Raw genomic sequence first — 8970 nt, forward strand, 5'->3', positions numbered from 1 at the left:
GGTGGGACGAAGGTGAGGGTCTCCGGCAGTTCCCACGACGGCCCTTCACACGAAATGGACAAGAGGCGGGGCCTGGCCCTGTCACGTTTAACACCCTCAAGCAACGCCCAGCAATGGCAGGGCAGGTCTGATGTGGGGGTGAGGATGTGTCTGGCCGGGGCTGCCAGGGGCTCATCCTGGGCTGGGCGTTGGTGCGGACGAAGGCTGCGGGGCGTCCTTCCTCGGCTGGTGTGTGTGTCCCCATGGGAGACTCTTCCTCCCACTCTGCTGCGTCAACGCTCTCGTTCTTTGCTCCCTGCCCGCCCCCCCAGTGAGCCACATGTACCGCTAACCTCACTCGGAGGGCAGGGCCCGGTGAGGCCTTGCCTAAGGACAGTCTCTCTCGCGTCGACTTGGCTGTGCCTCACATGCAGACGCAGCATCTTTCTTATCCCACCCACCGCAGACAACGCAGAGGAGGACCCAAGCGGCAAACAGTCCTACTTAGATTGTTTCCTTCCCCTCCCTTCCTCCAGCACCCACCTCCTGCCGCCACGCGAGATGTCACGCATGGGGAATAATGAGGCCACCTACTCCTCCGCCTGTGCCGGGAGGTGCTATCTGGGGACCTCATTAGAAGGCGCCACTCTTAGCAATGAAGAGGGGACAGTTTAGAAAGCGCCAGCTCCCAGAAGCAACGCAGCACACGCTCACCCAGGGAGAGGTGAGTGACTCTCTTCCTCTTGCCCATGCTGAGTGTTGAATTCAAATGCAGCCTCCCCAGCCAATGGAATTGTCACCTGCTAAAAATAGGCTGGGTAGAAATACCAGCTACCCAGCGCCCAGGGGAGGTGTCTCCAAGGGAGCACTTGTCAACACGGCAGAGCTGATGGAGGCCCTCGGAATGTCCACGCGAAGGAAGGAGAGAGAATCCATCCTCCATGACTGAGCACGGCCCGCAGTGTGCTGCCTGATAGAATGAAACACCCTCCTGCCGGCGCAGCCCTCGAGAGCTTCTTCTCGGGTCACGTCCACCCCCTTCCTCCCACCCGGTCCCCACAGTAAGTGCTGGTGCAATCTGCTTGTCACAAACAAGGACCAACGAAATGCCACCTTCTGCAATAAAAACCAAAATCCAGTCCCTCCAAGATCATCACTGAACACAGTCTCCAGGTGTGGAAAGGTCAGTGGCCCAGGGCCCGGACACACCTGCAGGCTGCAGCCCTTCCAGCTCTCTCTCTTGGTTCACGGATATGTATGAACCAATGTAGTGTCCTCGAGAGACCAATCCTCAGGCCCCAGCACCACCCGGGGCCCGCCCCACAGCTCACTCAGGCAGGCTGCCAACAGAAACAAGTCTCCAGGCTCGGGGAGAACAATGGGAGAAATAAATAGCGAGCCTAATTCACTTTCTTCCAGGGGCCTCCCCTGACAGGCGCATTTTTAAAAACTTGCCTTGGTGTCCCAGCAGTGGGAGACGAGGCCAACGCACGCACATTCACTGTGATTACTCGCAGACTCAGAGTTATTTCTGCCACCCTATTTTTGTTTTGTTTTGGCCATCGTATTTATTTGCTTCTTTAATCTCTTTTCCTACTTTCTCTCATTTTTCTCTGCTGTGACAAAGACCTCTGCCAGGCACTCGCCTAAGCCCATCTGGGCACTTCCTTGTAAAATGCAGTTTTAGCAAAAGAACCCTGCCGGGTCAGCATGGCGGGAACCCGCATATCCGATCACCCTCGCCATCTGACAGGTCCCTCATCCTCCGCCACCCCCAGGTGAGGGCCGGTCACCCCGGCCTGTCTGCAGCTAGAATCCTGTGTAGGTCGGTTTAGCCAGAGCCCCCCTCACCCCAGATGTTCCCCTTAGTCATTTTCCACCCCTGCCCCCACCTGCTCCCTGGCGGTGCATGCCGCTTGCCCACCCTGTATTCGGGATTGAGCCCAATCTCTCTCCCCCCTGCAAGACCCTGTGCGGCGGTCCCTGCACCTGCCATAATGTCCTGAATAACATCTTCCTTGTCCTGCTTTCATAAGCGTCTCCAAATAATTTCTTCTGTAACAGTTCTGCTGCCACGACTTGCAAAGGATCAGACTCGTCCCTGAACCCCCAGGCGTCTCGCCAGGACCCGGAGCGCAGGCCTCCAAAGCCTTCGTCTTCACTCCTAAGTGACTGGGGGTCCTGAACCATCACTCCAGACAAGTGTCCCCTGAAGCTGCTAAGGACAGATGTGGGTTCCTGAGGCCTGGTGCCCTCCCTGAAGCAGGTGAGGGTACCGGGCTTTTGCCGCAGGGTAGGCCCTGAGCTGGAGGGTCTTCGGGGCTCCCTGTCCCGAGTGGGACTGTTCCCTGACTCCTGGGCTGGGGTCTCCGTGAGCCCTGTCTGCTGTCTGAGTTCTCCCTGCTGGACCCGCTACCCCGGCTTCTCCTTCCCTCTGTCACGTGAGCCCTCTCCTCCCGCCTGCTGGCCACATGCCCCGCCGGCTCTGCCCCGGAACCCTCTGATGTGCCCCTTCACTCCGGCCTCCTCCTGCCCTCTGCCCACCCCGGCCAGACCCTTTCCCCCACCCTCAGTCGCTCGAGCTCAGGCCCCCACACCCCACTGGCTCTCGGGGGGCTCCAGGGCCCCTGCAAGTAACCGTTCAAGGCTGAAAAGAGAAAATAGGGAACTACTTGGAAACTGGGAGAATGAAAACTTGAAAAGCCTCATCCACAGCGTGGGTAAAGACCTTTGCCCTTCGGAGCCCTCAACTGTCCCATTTTCATCAGAAACACGATAAAAATACAAAGCAAGTGAGTTTGTATGGCTGTGTGTTACTGCCTCATGACTAAAGCTTTTGAAATGAGAGGTCGTAAGATCAGGTTGCAGCTGTCTGTGTGCTCGTGTCCGTGTACACGTAGTCTGCATGTTACATATATGTGATGTTTTTCCACCCCTGATGGTATCACCAGATGAAAATACTCAAATTGGCTTAGGGATAAATCAATGCTCAAATCGATTAAGTATTCCTAAAATTCTCGGAAAAATAGAAACTGACCCAAATGTTTTTATTTTTTCAAGTTCATGTGATATGGCATAATCTTTGGTAAATAAAAACTAGTTTTAAAATTGTTGGTAAAATAAAATTAAGAATGTCTTCAGAACTCTCAGCATTAAATATAATGTAGACATACCTATTTGCCTGGGTTTGCTGGCCACGCGGATGTGTGTTGTGTCTGATACATGTTTACAACCGGAAAAGTGTAAATTCAACCTCACAGCAGAACACACAGTAGAAAGGAATTGCCTGATGCCCGTGAGTTGCAAAAGCAAAAAAAAAAAAAAAAATTTTTTTTAAGAGATATTATAAAAGGGTTGTGAAAAATTTCACCTTGTATGGTCACAGCTCACTGAGATTGGATCCATTTATTTATAAAGTTGTATTAAAAATTAGTTTTAGTAGTACATTTATACAAAGTAGAATTTGGTATTTTCTGTTAAAATAACAAAGTTTTCTTGGAGTATTGACCTGAGAATGTAAAGTGACTTTTTTTTTAATCTTTTAAGTAATTGGCCTAGGAAATGAAGATTTTCTGTTTTATCAAGATAATTTCTTATATTTTATGTTTTCTTTTATTAGGTCTTTGATTACTTAAGAAAATTGAGTCTTCTCCATATTAAAAGAGCTTAGTTTTTGTTCACATTATGAAATCTTCTGTATTTGCCTTGAAAATCTTTTAGTATCACTTTGATTAAATAGATAGCTAAGATCATATTTAATTGAGTGTTTTAAACTTTTTGACATTTTTTACAAACTTCCCAAAATCAAATTCTAAGTAAGTCCTTTTCAGCCTTGAACTGACTTTGGGACATTCCAGAGGGCCACTGGAAGGTCTGAAAGGATCTGTTAAAAAAAAATATAATAAACTAATTAGGCTTATTTGATATGTTACATTACATGGGAAGCATTTTCAAATAGGAAATATTTAACCTTTCCAGAATTGAATTCATGTGGATGTGTTATTAATATGTATTCCAGAAATTGTATTACATTTCTGTAAATCTGATGTTATCAGTCACAATTTTAGTTATTATGTTAAAATGTCATATGCCACAGAAATAACCAAATTTTCTTGTCAGTTGTGTCACTATTACAAGGAACTCTCATCAGATTTTTAATCATAGTCTTTTTAAGTCTTTCGTCACAGACTGTTCCTGTTTTGCTCTAACTCTGCTCTACCAGTGCTTGCAATCAGCTGCAATCCACAATCGCCGCTTCTTCAAGGAGATTTATGAAAAAGACTCAGACGGGTGCAGGTTTCTGATTCACGGTCATACCATTGAACGGAGTAAGAATTTCCGGAACTTTAATAAAACCTCTGGGTTCAGGAAACAGCTCTCCCACATCAGCCAGAGAAGGAGTTAGTTACCTGGGATCGAATGAACCGATGGGGGTACATTTTTAACGCATTTTTGTTTAAAATATTGCTGATTTTTAGATGTTTTATTTTCTATTAATGGATTTAAGAAAACCTTTTTATTTTAACCTGTCTATAGCTTATAGCAATTTGGCAAAGGATACCTTCGTGAACAAACGTTAAAACATTTACTTTTTTCTCTCTACTTGATCCCTCTAGAATTTGGAAACTATTTGTGAATATTCTTATTTTGATGGCAATGTAGTTATTTGCATAAGTTCCGTAAGAATCTGTCTCCTTGTAACAGGACACAACTGGAAACACTGGTTATGACCAAGGCTTTGACTGGAGCGTCATGTTTTCAGATACGACCAGGCAGTTGTGAAGAGCTAAAGCTGATTTTATGGAGCCAAGAAAGCCCCCCTTGGAGAAACCACCGTGAAGGTTCCAGCCTTGCACGTGTCACTTCCTGGCAGGCCCAGGAATCTCAGGGTATTTGGGGACCTCAGGAAAAGAGGAATTCACCCAAATCTACAGGTGGACAGACAAAGCCTATGACAAGTCCCTGGCTTGGATCCCAAGGCTCGAGAAGCTTCTAACAGCCCAACCTGGGATTCCTCATCAAAGTTCCAGCCATGCGACCTACAAAGAGCCTGTGTGAACTCTCACTGTTCTTGCTGCACTTACGTAAATAATCAGCCCAAGTTTAATGAGAATAAGCTTATTTTGCAAACAAACCAGTATGACTTTGATTATCTTTGTAGAAAGGGCTGTGACTCTAGAGAGAAAAATTATGTTTCCTTAGAAAACTATAGTGCACCCAGTATCAGATTCTAGCCCTGTTTTGTTTCCCCTGAGGTTCTGTTGTCTACTGGCAACTTAGACTGGATCCTGAATTCTTCTGGGTTCTTCCAATGTCAGGCTACAACTCTCCAAGCTAACATTTCCAATTTTCTCCTGCCCTTCTGGCTTGGAATCACTGAAATTAAAACTGCTATTTTCCTGAAGCCCTGCAAGCTGGAGCTGGGTGACTCGCCGTAAACTTCAGAGAAATCACCGCAACGGCGTAGGTGTGGACAACTTTGGGACATTCAAGCCACAAACCAGGAAGGTCTGTTAGATGGCCACTGCCTGTCCTGACTCCGGATGGAGATGCTCCGAGCCCAGCATCCAGGAATCTGCTCGACCGGCTGCCCTCTGCACTTGGAAATGGAGTTTCCAATTGTCGTTCTTTGTTTTTCTTTCATTTCCACAGAATCTCAACTCCCTTCACTAAAGCCCACTGGCTCACACCACCCGGCCGACGTCCTCTGCTGCCAAGGCCCACAGGTGACGCAGCTGGTCCTTAAGGAACAAAAGGCGGCCAGGTAAGAAAATGGGCTCATAACATTCAAGGAAAGAAGAAAGTCTCTTCTTTCCTTGAACAAGGGGGCGACTGACAAAGATTCTCTTCTGGGCCAAACTGTAGCCAGGCCTCCGAGCTTCTCCTGGGTCCCTCTGCGCATGTCCTTGTGAGACCCAGTTTCAGCAAAGAGCCCCGCTGGGTCAGTTTAGTGAGCAGCCCCCACTCCCCATATCTGGTCACTACCTGGCCAGGTCCCTCAGCGTCCACCACCCCAGGTGAGGGCTGGTCGCCCGGCCTGTCCCCAGCAAGATCCTGTTAGGTCGGCTTAGCCAGAGCCTCCCCGACCCCTAACGCTCCCTTTAGTCATCACCCATCGCCGGCCCCTCCCCCCCCAGCTCCTTGGCTACAAACCCCCCGTCCCACGCTGCAGTCGGAGTCGAGCCCAACCTCTCCCCACCGGCGAGATCTCGTGCAGCGAGCGGCACCTGCCGCGATGGTCCTGAGGAAAGTCGGCCATCCCGTGCTTCATCTAGCATTGCGGAATAATTTTTTCTTTAACAGTTGCTTTAAACACTGCATATTGCATTATTTAAAAGATACGCCACAATTTTAACCTTCACCATTAAATATGTCTTCCTAATAATGACCAAGGATCCTCCGTGTCTCTCACCTCCCCCACGCATGGAGTTCACCTCACTGTAGCCCCTGAACGCCTCCCGGCCACCCTGCACCCTCTCCTCGCTACTGTAGCGAGCGCTTCACTTGCATCTTTGCTTAGCATGAGAAAGCTGTAGTAATTTTACTATGGATAGTTAAACTTGTGGCTTTATTTTTACCCATTTATTTTGTTTATATTTTTGCACGTTGGACCTCAAGTGCACAGAACTGGATTTGTTATTAGCCTCGGTTCCTGACCGTGGCAGGGGTCGCCTTCCAAAGACGGCCACGCCAGCGTGGGCCCACCCCAGCGTGGGCTCACCCCGGGAGCTTCCACACCCAGGTGGGCCTTTGCTCACCGCCCTGGCGCCTGGGCACCTCCCACCTGCCTGCACCGACAGGAAGCGGCGGGAGGGCGCAGTGTCCTCGCGGGCTGGGTCTTGCCGTCTTGCGTGCTCGCTCAGCACTCCACAGGAGCCCAGACTGCGCCACCAACCTGGAGAGCCCACCTGAAGAGCCACATGGACGTTGTCCACAGAGTCCCAGCCGGGCCGGTCCCCAGTTGTCTCCCAGACACGGCTACAAACGCTGAGAAATAGAGACAAACCATCCCCACCACGTCCTGTCTGGACTCCTGGCCCACAGATTCCGTGCGCTTGGTACACTAAATTGTTGTCCGTGCCGCTAACTCTGGCGCAAGTTGTGAGGCAGCCACCGGCACTGAAACGGCGCCTGGAACTTTCTCGTCAAGGGTCCGTTGTGGCCTTCTGCTACTTATTTATGATCAGTTATTTGTAAAGATGCGATAGTCACCGTTCAGAGCAAACTCTAGGATAGGGTCCCGATGTAACCGGCATCTGTGTGGCGGAACCGTGACCCACCCCCGTCCTTCCGCCCAGGCAGCCGTGGACGAGGGTCCCCCGTCCACCACGCCCGCTCCCCTTTGCACGCGGTGCATTGCATGGATAGCCATCCACAACGGGTGTGTGTTTTTCTTTCAGTTACGTTCAGAGTTATAAAAGGGTGGTATGTTATACGAAATATTTTTAAACTTTTTTAATTTTCATGTTAATTAAGACTCACTCATCCTTCTGTGTGCTGTTCTGGCTGCTGTATAATATCCCATGTCTGAGTAGATCACAATCAGTTAATCCACTTTCCAGTGGATGGGATTCTAGGTTGTTCCAGCTTTTCCTATCGCGAAGATGTGAGTAGTCTCAGGCATTCCTCCCAGTACATTGTAGTGAAACTTCTCTTGCAGAATATCCAGGCGTCAAATTTCTGGGCTATAGGGAGGTGAATATTCAGTCTATGTGTATACTTTCTGTATATGCATATATCTTATATGCATACACTTAATACTAATCTTTTATAAATTTTGTATACTGGAAATATCTCTCAATTTGTAAATTGCCTTTTCACTTTTTTAAATGGGTCTTTTAACAGACAAAGTCCTTAATCTTAATATAGCCAAATTTATCAATCTTTTATAATCGAAGGTTTTCAAATTGTGTAAGAAATCGTTCTTTACCCAGAGTCCTAAAAAAAAAATATTCATTTGTGTTTTATACTAAGAGTTTAAAGGATTTATTTTTGACATTTAAGTACTTAATCCATCTGGATTTGACTTTTGCATAATGTACAATACCGGGCGGCCACTTTGCCTTTTTCTGAGTGGACTCCATGTTTAAATAAGCCTATTTATGTAATAATTCCTCCTTGGCTCACTGATCCTACATGCCATCTCTCTCCTGTCGTCAAAGCTGCGTACGGGTGTGAGTCTGCCTCTGGTCCATTCCCTGGCAAAGGCGTCTCCCTCTGCCCCGTATTACACAGGCCAAGCTCCTGTCACAGAAGCTCCCAAGCCGTCTGCCAGGGCCGGTTCTCCCAGTTCTTCAGAAGCGGCCTGGTCATTCTCGGCAATTTACTCTTCCACGTGGTGTTTAGAACCATCTTTAAAATGTCATTAAAAACAGCCAGGGGGGTGTAATTGGAACTACATCGACTCTTCCGATCAAACTGGGAGGAGTTTGCGTCTTCACTGTATCGTGTTCCTCCCTGTCCATGCGTTTTCCTTCTGTTTATTTACTCCTTGTTAGTATCTCTTCCCGCAGTTTTATAACGCTCCCTGGGAAGGCCTTGAACATATTCCATCATGTTTATTCATGAACACTTGATGGTTGGATACTCTTACAGGTGACATCTTCTCTTTATGTTGGGGATTTTTTATATCAGTCTTAGATTAGGCCACTTTGCTGAACACTCATAGTGCATGGATTCTTTGGGAATCTCTAAGTAATCGTGTCATCTACGGATGCTGACAGCTCTATTTGCTCTTTCCAATCCTTTGCCCCATAGCTTTCCCGCGTGCCAATGCGTTCGCGAAGCCCTTCCGTGCACTGCTGCAGAGAAGCGGCAAGACTGGATATTCCTCCTCCCTGAGCTAAAGAATGTCCCAGCGTTTCCCACTTTCGGATGATATTTACCCCAGATTTGTTACATTCTTTTGTAGGTTATGAAAATTCTCTATTTCTAATTTACAAAGAGTCTTTAAGATAAATCATTGTTGAATTTTATCAAATGCATTTTTCT

Source organism: Propithecus coquereli, unplaced genomic scaffold, assembly GCF_000956105.1.
Source record: "Propithecus coquereli isolate 6110/MARCELLA unplaced genomic scaffold, Pcoq_1.0 Scaffold480, whole genome shotgun sequence".
Lineage (NCBI taxonomy): Eukaryota > Metazoa > Chordata > Mammalia > Primates > Indriidae > Propithecus > Propithecus coquereli.